Source organism: Talpa occidentalis, unplaced genomic scaffold (assembly GCF_014898055.3).
Source record: "Talpa occidentalis isolate TD23 unplaced genomic scaffold, MPIMG_talOcc4v2.1 talOcc4.2, whole genome shotgun sequence".
Classification (NCBI taxonomy): domain Eukaryota; kingdom Metazoa; phylum Chordata; class Mammalia; order Eulipotyphla; family Talpidae; genus Talpa; species Talpa occidentalis.
Window position 1 is genome coordinate 47,462,248 of NW_023602073.1, and position 12,542 is coordinate 47,474,789.

The 12,542-nt window shown below is 47.9% G+C and overlaps 2 pseudogenes; both read right to left on the reverse strand.

Moving 5' to 3' along the window:
- Positions 1 to 8,356, reverse strand: part of LOC119251338 (class I histocompatibility antigen, Gogo-OKO alpha chain-like) — a 34,186-nt pseudogene extending 25,830 nt beyond the window's left edge.
- Positions 8,357 to 11,360: 3,004 nt separating this feature from the next.
- Positions 11,361 to 12,185, reverse strand: LOC119251339 (lathosterol oxidase-like; annotated as a pseudogene).
- Between the last annotated feature and the right edge of the window lie 357 nt (positions 12,186 to 12,542).

The window sequence follows — 12,542 nt, forward strand, 5'->3', positions numbered from 1 at the left end:
CAGGCCTTCGGGCCCTGATTTGGGACAACACTGTTTGGCTGAACATTTACCCACGAGGGGATGAGTAACTTTGGGTGCTTGGTTTGGAAATTTATTTTTTCCCTTTTCTTTGTTGCACACTCATTGTATTAAAGTTCCCTTCCATTAAAGGTCTTGATGCAGTGGGGGATGTTGGGGGGAACAGATGGTTAAGGGGAGTCCCCCTCCTGTTACAAAACATCCCCGCTCAGTTCCCCAAGGAGATTCAGGGAGCCAAGCAGAGGGCAGAGCAAAGCCTGGGCTGCCCTGGAGGACCAGTCCTGTGTGCTGATTCTAGGGCTCCAGGGCCCCACTCCCTGCAGGGGGGTCAGACCCAGCCCTGCTCACAGCTCTAGGCTGCAGACAGTTCCTCCGTGCCATGACCCTGCAGACACTGCTCTGGAGATCGCATGAAGAAAAAGAAATGAACAGCAACATTAAATGGAATTCTAAAAGCAGTAAAAATAATTTTTTTAATCAACTTTATTTTGAAGTAAACTTCCAGGAGACATAATAGCTGACACCTTATTTCTATCAGGACCTTGACTGTGTCACTAGCTGCTCTGGCCTCCACTGTTTCTTGTGCAAAAACTGCCACTGATCACTTTATTGCCTGAATTTTCTAGTGGTTTTGAAGCAGGGGCGGAGAGGGCCACAGAAGAGGCCACAGGGCAGAAGGCCAGATGGAAGGAAGGGCCACCCCCCGCCCAGACTCTGAGACTAGAGATCCACCAAAAGGCCAAAAAAAGCCCAGGAAATTCAGACCAACAAAGGACAGTGCCCGGTAAGAGGACAGGCCACTGTCTATGAGTCTAACCCATGTGCACAATTACAGGAGACCTCAGGCTCCAGGATCAACCACTTATTTACAAACAGGGGAAACAAAGAGCTCTCTGTACCCACAAGTGGCGGCTGCTCACCCAGGGAGCATCAGTGATGGTTGCCACCGGTCAACAGGGGTGCTGGACAGCACCGGCCAGCAGTGACGGCCATGACGGGTCCCACAGAGGTGGTGTCAGAGATGCCCAGTGGTAAAGGCTCTTTGTGAGTGGTTGGGTTACACCAGCAACACACAGCTCTTTGAGACACCAGGCCCAGGGCCTTTGGGGCTCCTCTCAGGTGATGTCTGGGACAAAACTGAGGCCCAGCCCATGACAGAGACCTTCAGCTTCTCTCCTTCCTTGGAAGGAGGCTGCTGGTGCTTCTTTTCTTCTTTCTTCGGAGGCTGGAGCCATCTTTCTCCGGGGGTTGGCGTTGTCTCTCCTTCTCTGGGAGCTTGGGTCAGGATGGGGTCATGTTCTCCTTTCTTTCAGAGGGCTCCTCAGCTCCTCCAACCCTGGTTTTCATCCTCCTTCACCACAAGTCTGAGTGACCATTTAACACCAATCAGGTGACACCTGATTGGCCCATTACAAATGGCAGTGACTGAGCTCTGAGGAGCAACTGCCACAAATGCCTGTGGTGGAGCAGCAGGTAGAAAACACCACTGTCCTGCCACTCCAACCGCTGAGATGGCTGCATTCCAGTAACAGATTGTAACAAATCACTCCAAACTTAGGAGCTAAAACACAAAGATCTGGCATCTGGCACAGTCTCTGAGGGGGAGGCAGCAGGAGGGGCCTCACTCAGAGGCTCCAGCTCTGGGTCCCACGAGGCTGCGATGGGGACGAGCTGTTGGCAGATCTGAACAGCCGCGATGAGCATGGAAGAAACTGCCTCAGAGCTCATGCATGTGGCTCCTGGAGAAAACCCTCAGTTCCTTGTCCTGTGGGCGACCCCTAAGCTGAGTGTCCACCGTGTGCAGGCAGTCACCCCAGAGAGGGACCAGGTGGGGAGCCCGGGCGGGAAGTCTCAGCTCCTGTGAGCCTGACTCTGTGATGTGGCACGTCCCTTCTGCTTCATTCTCCTCACGAGGAAGAGCCAGTGAGTCAGACACACTGTCCGGGGTGAGGTGGGGGCGGTGAACTGTCTCCCCTCCTGTTTATCACAGAATTGGTGGAAAATTGAAAACCAAAACAGAAGACTGTGTGGACACTAATTATTCCCATTCTGTCCACATGAAAATTAAATTGCCTCCCACCCAAGGCCCCTTGACTCAGGACCACGCAGAGGAGGCTCCTTCAGAGCATCTGTGCAGTGAAGCTGTTTGTGCTCAGCTCCACATGGGCTGAGGCAGTTTCCTGTCCCACAGCCCTTCATGTGGATACAGTGGAGAACAGCCATAGGACAACTTGTAGACCCATTGTTTAATATATTTTTAAAACATATTTATTGAGATATAACATATGACCATTAAGTCACTTGTTGAAGGCTCACCTCTCATGTCCTTTTGGTAAGCACAGAGCAGGGCAACCATCCCATCATCTAACTTAAGAACATCTCCATCACCACAACAACCTTGTTTCCTGGGCCTGGGCCCATGGGCACCACCCCCACCTTCCCTTCCCCAGCCCTGGGCAGCTGGAGTCCACTCTGCATCTGGGGACAGGCCAGGGAACTTCCTTCTAAACACATTCCAGATAACTCTGCTAACACAGACCTGCAGTGGGCATTTTGGGTTCCCTAGCCTGATGCATGCTGTTGCCCAGAAACATACTCCACAGGGTGCTAAGGTCACAGAGAAACAACTGACCCCACCCAGGAAGACCTGCAGCCTGGGGTGTGTGAGGAGAGAAGGGCTGCAGTAGCCTGCCTTAAAGGGGGCCAACGCAGAACTGGGAGGTTCCTCCATCAGCAGGAAGGGGACATGGGAGCTGGGTCTTAAAAGCCAAATTAGGGCACATGAACAGAATTGGCTCAGGGAGCTGATGGCAGGCTGACTACATGACTTCAGCAGTTACTTTCTCTGTGTGACCTCGGAGATACCTTCCCATGGTTCTGAGAATTGGGTATGGATACTATCCTGATATGCCCATCCTCATATTTCCCTTCAGAAACAAGGACATGGAGACTGGGTGGTTATAGCAGTGCTTAGGTCTGAACTCCAACTACCTGGAGTCTACCTGGCTAATGTCTGGGCCTCCTGCCTTACACCATCCTGCAAACTGACCAGGGGACCAATGAGGCTTTGACCCTGGAGACATCACCACCCTCCCCAGATGCCACACATTTCTTGGCTGGATTTAACTAAAGGCAAAAGGACAATAATAAATCATCACATAATCACCATTTATGTAAATGAATTAAACTCACCAAAGAAGACACAGAGTGACTGGTTGTACCAAAAAACAAAACCCAACTTTATGCTGTCTCCAGGACATAGGATCATAAAAGTTCTTGGGGAAAAACAGAAGAATATGGGGCATCCCTAAATGCCATAAAAGATAAAATAAACTTCCAGCTAAAAAAAGGTAACTAAAGACAGGGATGAACATCATATGATTAAGGAATCCTACATCAGGAAGACATAACACTCATCAATATACATGCACCAAACAAAGGAGCATCAAAATATATGACAGCTATTAACAAATCTGAAAACAGATATTGGCAGCATCATAATAGTGGTAAAGGAATTCAACACCCCACTTTCATCAAAGACACATCACCTGACAGAAAATCAACAAGGAAACTGTTGCTCTAAGTGAGGCATTAAACCACAAGGGCTAAATAAATACCTACAGGGCACTGCACTCCATGGTCTTCTCAAGTGCACTTGGAAGAGTCTCCAGAATAAACCACTTGTTGGGTCACAGAACAAGTGTCAATAAATTCATAACGACTTAACACACTACCAAATGACTATTGGGTTAAGGAAATCAATGAAAAAAATTAAAAATACCTTGAGACAAATGACAACTTATCAGTGGGGCACAGTATAAGCAGCATTAAGTGGGGATTAAAGAGCAATATAGAGTTTAAGTAAAGAATCTAACCTTACACTTAAAACAGCTAAAAAGAACAAATGAAACCAAGAGACAGAGAAGGAATAAAATGAAAGCAGAAATAAAAGACACAGAAATCAAAGACAGACTGAAAAATCAATGAAACCAAAAACTGGTTCTTGAAAAAAAATAAACGAAATAGACAAATCTCTGCCTAGGCTTTCAAGGAGGAAAAAAGGAAAAAAATAACTCTAATAAATAGAATTAGTAATGAAGGGTAGACGTCACAAGAGACATTTCAGGAATAGAGAGGATCATAAGACAACACTAAATATCTATATGTCAATAAATTGAATAACTTCAAATAACCTAGAAGAAACTGACACATGCTTAGAAATACAACCTTCCAAGACTGAATCAGGAAGATTCAGAACAAAGTAACTACAAGCAAAGACATTGAAACACGAATCAAAAGTTTCCCAAAAAACAAAGCCCAAGAACAGACATTTTCAGTGACTTCTACAACATCTTTAAAGATGAACAATACTTGACTTCTCAACGCTTCAGAAAAACAGAGGAAAGGGGAATGCTACCAAACACATCTCATGAGGCCAACATTCCCTTGATACCAAAAGCAGAGAAGGCCATCACACAAAAAAAGAAAGTGACAGACCAACATCCCTGATGAACATAGATGCAAAAATCCTCAACAAGACCTTAGCAAACCAAAATCAAATATACATTAAAAAGGATCACAAAGGTGCCTCCCTAGTGTTAAAGCGCAGCACTATGAAGCAATCTGCAGACACTGTAACTCGAGCTCCATCCTCGGCCAGGGAGGTCACCCACATGGCACAACAGACCTCTCCTGCCTTGCCCACTGCTCCCCTCAGCTGTGTGTTTCAGTCTATCTGCCTGTTCTGCTTCCCGCTCTGTCCCTGGTAAATCCTCTCGCCCCCCTCCCCACACACACACCTCTGGCTTGTACCCCAATTCTTGTATGCATAAATAAATAAATCTTAAAAAAAAAAGGATCACACATCATGACTGAGTGGGATTTATCTCAGCTACAAAAGGATGGTTCAACATTTGAAAATCAGTGAGCGAGATTTTAGCTCACACCAATTAGAATGTCTATTATCAAAAAGTCAAGAAATAATAAATTTTGGTGAGGAATAGGGAATATAGAACCCTTGTGCAGTGTATTGAATAACTGGTGGGGCCATTTTGGAAAACAATATGGTGGGTTTGCAAAAAGTATCAAATAGACACAAAATGATCCAGTATTTCCACTTCTGGATATTTACCTGAAGAATATGAAAACACTTATTAAAAACAAGACATGGCCCCTGTTATCACTGCAGGACTGTTTACAATAGCCAACGATTGAAACAACCCAAGTCTGGAACAGATGAATGGATTAACAAAATGTGAGATAGATTAGAGAGAGAGAGAGAGAGAGAGAGAGAGAGATAGACAGATATAGATATATATATATGATACACACAATGGAATACTATTCAGATATTTAAAAAGATTAAATTCTGCCACTTTCAACACTATGGATAGAATTTGAGGGAATTATGCTAAGTCAAACTGAGAAAGACAGATACCAAAGAATTGTACTCATTTGTGGAATTGAAGGGGGGAAAAAAAGCAATCAAAAAGGAACAAAATGGCAGTCACCAGAGGGGAAATGGGCGGAGAGAACAGCTTGGTGGAGGATTATGATTGGACTTTAAGTAGTGGATGTGTGAGAAATTTAGTTATCAGGGGAGAGGCTGTACACCTAACAGCTGTGCAGTGTGTAAATTGTTAATTGAATTTAAAAAAAGAATAAAAAGTTTCCCCCAGTCTGCTCCTCAGTCAGCGCCCTTGACCTGAGGAGGCCTGGGAAGGACAGGACAGGACTGTGCTGTCCTCAGGAGCCCCCTGCACCTCCAAAGAGCCACTTCTCACCTGTGCTGCCCCAGCTTGGCCTGAGCCCCTCCCCTCTCACCTGGACACACACAGACTAGTCTCTCCTGCCACCCCCAGTCTGGGCCCCTTTCACCTGGGAGCTGAACCAGGTCCTGCTCTGCTCACAGCCTGAGAGGGGCTCCCCAGCCCCACAGTCACCCTGTTGGGCAGCTCCACAGAGTGACCCCTCCCCAGAGCTCTGACACCCACTCCTGTGTCCCACCCTCTCCCTCAGCTCCAGCTGATCTTCACCCCCTCTGTTCTTGCACATAGGCACCAGCCAGCCCCCGACAGGCTGTTCCCTCCATGGGATCCTCACCCCCAATACCCCCTCCCCAGGGCTTTGCTCCCATGCCACCATCTACACTGACCCCTTGATGGACGCAGCTGCCCCCACACACTCCTCCCTTGCTGCCCAACATGCTCCCTGCCTGTCCCTCCTCTCAGCCCCTCTGCAGGTGGGGGTGGATGGGTTTTTTGACTTTATTATTCACTGCCTCCTGCATGAAAGCAGCTCTCTAAGGATGGGGAATCTCTCTTTTTTGTACACAGCACATAGCACATAATATATAAATATTAGTGGAGTGAAATGAATTAATTACTGACAAGTGTTTCTGATACAAATAAATCAAAAGCCAAAAATGAGGAGAAAGGTATTTTCACATTTTGGACAGTTGACTTTTTAAAATCCATAAACCTCTGACTGAGCAATTGTCATCCCTCCCCCTCAGTGACTGCTCTTAACTGTGTCATCACATGAGAGGGTGGGGAGCACCCCCATCTTTCTAGAGCCAGGGCCCCCACACAGCCATCCTTCTTGAAGGAAGAGCCCCCAGAACCCCTGGGTCCCACCCACCCAAGGGAGACACAGGACAGGGAGGGACATACTCACTTGGGGACCCCCAGGGGGCAGCTGGAGGAGGAGCAGCAGGGAAGGGAGGAGGCAGAGCACAGACCTGGGGCAGGAGCAGGGCGCCATCTCCTCAGGGCTGTGGAGAGACAGGGCAGGAGGCAGCCAGGCCCACACAGAGGAGCAGGGCAGCCAGGAGCTCTGGGCTCAGGGGGAAGCAGGGCCCAGGGACCCTCACCAGCAGGAGCACGGCCCTTTCCGATGACCACTTAGGCCCTGAGACCAAGGACACACCTGGCTCCTCTCAGGGCTTCTAGCCTCTGTGCTGCTAGAGACCATGAGGTTTATTGGAGAAAAACATCCTCCCTTCCCTCCCACCCCATGGAACCCAAACCTCAGAACGTTTCTGCTCAGAGAACTTGGGCCCAGCACCTGGGCCCAGAGTGCAAATTGCCCTCCCCTCCCCATCATCACCCAGTGACTCCCCAGAACAAAGGCCCAGACCCAGGTACCCTGTGAAGGACAGGCCAGAGAAAAGGCGCCTGCTTGTGGTTCTACCCCCCTCAGGTGTCCCTGAGAAGCCTCAGGACACACAACACTGTCCCCAAGGAGTCGGGGTCCCCCCACAGGCCCCTGTCCTGCTCTGTCTGCTTGTTCAGCTCACCAGAAGGTCAGCCCCTCTCCAGCGCTGACCTGCCAGGGACGATGACAAGGTCCTGCCCCAAAAACAGCAGGAGTCGGGTCAGATCCCCACTGAGAGCTTCATCCTCATACTCTCTACCTCTGGGGGGATTTTGGCTTTGGGGTGAGGGACCCAGTGGAGACAGAGCAGCAGAGAAGGGGAAAAAGGTCTTGGTCAGAGAAAACACCCAGAGTCTGTAACAGGCAGAATGAGAGGCACCCAGGACCCCCAAACCTGCATATTCTAAATGGCTTCTGCCATCTGCCACATAAAGCAGAGCACCCTCTGCATGTGAAAGAACACAAGAGAGTCGTGCGCACAGAGAGGAATGGAAGGGAGGAGAAGAGTCTCCCAACAAAACACCCAGTTACCCGTCCCCTTGTGGGTGAACACCCAACCACACAGGGTTGCCCCAAAGTGGGGCTGCTGCAGCCTGAAATTTGCCATAAGTCTCAGGCACAGTCAGGTGGGGACACACAGAAGCCGATGGAAGGGGCCAGGCCAGTCTGGGACAACAGGACCAAATGAAAGCACAAACCACGGTCAAGGCCGGTGTCCCCACGGGTCTCCCCCAAGTGTCTCCTTCCACGTCCTCCTGTCCCTGGGGCAAGCCCAGCGCTGAGAAGCAAGGGGGACTTCTCCACATGCCCCTCTCCTGTGTTGTCCCCGCATCTCTCTCCAGGTGCTCTCTCCCCCACACGCCTGTGTCTCACGGCGGATGCGCCTAAAGGGCCCTGACATAGGGGGTCTCTGTCCAGAGAGGTCGCGTGACCCCACGTCTTACTCAGAGAAAAGGCAAAACCTTTCCAACCTCCTTAACGTCTGCACAATGTGGGTACACAGACCCCGTCTCAGTGACCCCTGCCCCAGCCGCAGCCTCTGACACACAGACATCCCCGTCCAGGAGCATCTGGGCTGTAGGTCGCCCTGACTGGACAGAACTTCCGCAGACACCCTGTGGGCATGGAGTGTCCATCAGGTCTTCTCCCAAAGGCACTGTCCTAGTGAGGCCCACCTGTCCATGCTAGGAGAGTAGCCTCTTCCTTGTCCCCATATACCTTCTCTGGGTCACCTTCCCCACAATTCTTACCCACACCAGGATGCATCTGAAAATTCATCTCTAACACCTGATGCCTGTGAGCAGGGGCAGCCCTGGGCCTTGTGGGGACAATAGCAGTGACTAAGCCTGATCCCTGAACAAGAAAAAGAACAGGAGTGTGACAAAAAACCCAAAGAAGCAAAATATAAACACACTGAGGCCTGAGGGCCCAGCCCTGTCTGAGCGTAGCCTGATCTAGCCACACACAGCCTCCACCCACATCCTGGAGACAGGACAGGCCCAGGCGGGGTCTGAGTCCCTGTGATCATAGGCCCTGCTGGGACAGGTGCTCCTGAAAGACAAGGACAAAGGAACAGAGTGGTGACCCCTGAGGAGTGACCATGTCAAAGCCCACGACACTCTGAGCACCGACTAGGCACAGGCCCTGTGCCCCTCAGCTCCTCACAGCCTCTCCCGCCCCCACCTGCACAGACTCAGCACAGCAAGCCTGCAGTTCTGGCTAGTCCTCAGGACTCCTACTTATTTCCAGTCAAATTTTAGGAATCTTTTCAACTCACACATCAAAAAAACAACCCAGGAAAAAACCAGTTTCATGTCCGAGTGTCTATTTTCAGTGGGTGTCTATTTTCATTATTCCTCAGGAAAACACAAAGTACAGGCAGGGGTGGAGCCAGCCCCGCCTCTGCTGGAGCAGGAAAGTCATCAGGGAGAGACACAGGTCAGTGTGGGGAGAGGCATGGTGGGCAGGGCTGGGCCAGTCTCCCCACTTCCTCACGTTATGCTAATATGACCCCAGGCACATGAGGACACCCTTTACAATAAGACAGACCAGAGGATCTTTATTGAGGGAGCGCTGGTCACATCACTGCTTACACTGCAGAAGGGCAGGGTCACCCTCTCAGGGGCTGTCACTGCAGTATACCCACCCCTGAGCCCCATGATCCCCCAGAGTCCACTGTGCTCCCTCCCGCTTTGTGTTCACCCTTCCCTTGCCCCTCTGTCAGCCGGTGCTCTGCATGCAGACTTCAAGGGTCAGTGTGTGTGAGCATGTGTTTTTAATAGTCATAATCAACTTCTATTGGTTTCACATAAATAGCTAATAGTTTGCAAAACATGTTTCTCCAGTATATTTATGTTAAAACATATGAACATATTTATGAGAATTTTTGGCAGAGTAGGTAGAGAAAAAAAGCAGGGAAGATTACAATTTCAACACTAATCTTCAGTGATAGGGTAAATACCTGACCATCATTACCTTTCATAGAAAGTTATAGATTTATAACTTCGAAATATCTCAAAACTGCAGTGTCTCAGTTTACTTTAAAAAACGATATGAAGGGCCTCCCCCGGTGGCTCAGCGGTTGAGCGCTGGGCTGAGAAGCTGCCCGCAGCCTCTGCAGCGCTGGTTCGATACCCGGCCACCAGCGAGGGTCCCACACGGTTCCGCAGACCTCTCCTGCCACGCCCACTGTTCCCCTCAGCAGTGTACTTCGTCAGTCTGCCTGTTCTGTTCCCTGCTCTGGCTCTGGTGAATTCTCTCACCCTCCCACACTTATGACTGTACCCATGCTTGTATAAATAAATAAATAAATCATTTAAAAAAAAAAAACAATATGAAGGCCCTCCCTGGTGGCGCAAGAGTTTAAGATGCAGCACTATGAGGCTAACCACAGCCACTGCAGCATGAATTCAATCCTCAGCCAGGGAGGTGACCCACATGGCACGGCAGACCTCTCCTAACTTGACCATTGCTGCCCTCAGCAGTGTATTTCAGTCAGTCCTCCTGTTTTGCTCCCCACTGTTCTCTGTCTCTGGTGAATCCTCTCAACCCCCACACTTCTGGCCTGTATCCCAGTTCTTCCGTGCATAAATAAATAAATCTTTAAAAAAAACAATAGTGAAATATATTACTTGGGCATCACATTTCCCTTTATAAATATATTTACATTCACATAATTTTACACTTATTACAAAATGGTTTTTAAAAATAAACATCAAAACTGTAAACTAAATAATCCCACATCTGATAAATCACAGAGGTATCAATATTTTTTTAAATTCCAGTTTATTTATTCATCAGTAAAATGTAACATTTAACAATGTCCCAGAGAATATGGGGACATATGAAATATGAAAATGTCATTTGCATAGTCACTACAGATTCTATCAGACCTGCTGTCACATTGGGGCTTCCCCTTGAACAAAGTACTACAAGTGTTCATTGTCGGGCCAGCAGGGAAGACGGAGCTCACTCCTGACACCAGGCACCACCTGTCACTGTACCCATATTCCTTGTTATGGCGCTGAGCCTCAGTGCTATTAGCACAATGAGTTTTTCTTAACGAATGTGATGGGTTAAGGCAAAAGGACATAACATGGCCTCCTCAATCATTTATTTTCTCTCCAACTTTTTAAAAATTATTGATGAGACTATATAAGTTACAGATTCACTGGCTGGAAAGGCACAGTCACCACTTAGGCCAACCCCTGATACTTACACATGAGGTTGGCTTCTCTTGATCTCTCACCATGAGCATCCCTCAGCAGGGCCCTCAATGCACAGTTTCAATGCTACCATTGCTGTCTCCTGGCTGGATGTAGATTATTTTCTATCATAAAAAATATTTAATTATTGGACTCCCTGGTGGCACAGGCAGTTGAGCGCAGCGCTATGAAGCTGACCACAGCCTCTGCAGCGTGGGTTCGATCCTGGCCAGCCAGGGAGGTACCCTCATGATGCAGCAGACCTCTCCTGTCTTCCCGCTGCTCTCCTCAACAGTGTATTTCAGTCATTCTGCCTTTTCTATTCCCCACTCTGTCTCTGTTGAATCCTCTCATGCTCCTGCATATCTGGCCTGTACCCTGGTTCTTGTATGCAGGAATAAATAAATCTTTAAAAAAAATTTAATAATTGGACAATAATCTGATCAGATTTTGTAAACTCACCACTGAATAATTTCTTACTTTTTACATAAACTTTCTGCTGGCTGCTGTGCTTTTTTCTGTCACCTTTTTCCCTTCAAAGGAGGAAAGGTTATTGACTGAGCCTCCAACTCTACCCCGCAATGTAAAATATTGTCCACAGTTGTAGTTAGAGAAGAGGTGATGGTCTGTATGATGAGCTGAGTCATTAATAAATGGCCTTAAGATTTGAGGAGACAGAAATCACTGTCATGAATGGAAATTGTGCAGACATTGACAGAGATGTACAACCTAAATAAACCAGCTGATGGAATGGAAAGATTAAAGGTAGAGATGATGAGGTAGACTCTGAAGAAAACCATCCACATGGTGAAAACCATGACTTGAGGTGAAGAAGGGATCTTCCAGAGATGAGGTTCATGGATTTGCTTATCTATAAGTCTTTGGTGAAGGCCTCTGTGAATTCAATAGATCATCATGTTGATGAGAAAGAGGAAGGACCACACAGGAACAATGAGTTGAATCCAGCTGTTTGGAAACTCTCCAATGGTGTCATGTAATTTGCTGCATCCTCTCAGCTCCACAGAAACAGTGAAATGGTGGGAATTCTTAATCCATGGTAATGACCTAACTGTAAACGTGATTCTCAGTAGACTTGATTCTATAAATATTGTGGGTTGTCCATTAGGGAATGCCTATAGACAAAACAACAGTTCATTGTCGCAAAAAGGAAATAAAGAATAAAAGCACCAAGATTTCTTATAACCAGGAGAATGATAGTTTGTTGGAAGATGTCATATTCTGGCCCTGTGGTTCGATATAGAAATGGTATAAAAAATAATTATCTGCAGCATAGAGTACAAGATCCATCTTACTCCAGCAAATGGGGGAGGCTGGAGGATCCAGGGGTGGTGCAGGTGCAACAAGACACAATGGAGAACTCAGTCAGCGAGAGTCAGGCTTTGTCATCAAATGAGTCTGATGCCAAACTAGAGAGAGTCAGTCCACCATCTAGCACTGCTGAGCCAGGAAGGCTGGGCTGGTCTGCAACCCTGGTCAGCAATAGGCACAACCTAGGGGGTTCAAGGGTTAGTTTTTAAGTTCATTAGACTTCTCTATACCATAGATGAGTGACATATTTGTCTTTCTCCTTTGGACTTATTTCAATTAGCTCCATCCATGTTGCCCCCCAGATGTAGTGAGTTTGTTTTTCTGATAAGTAGTATT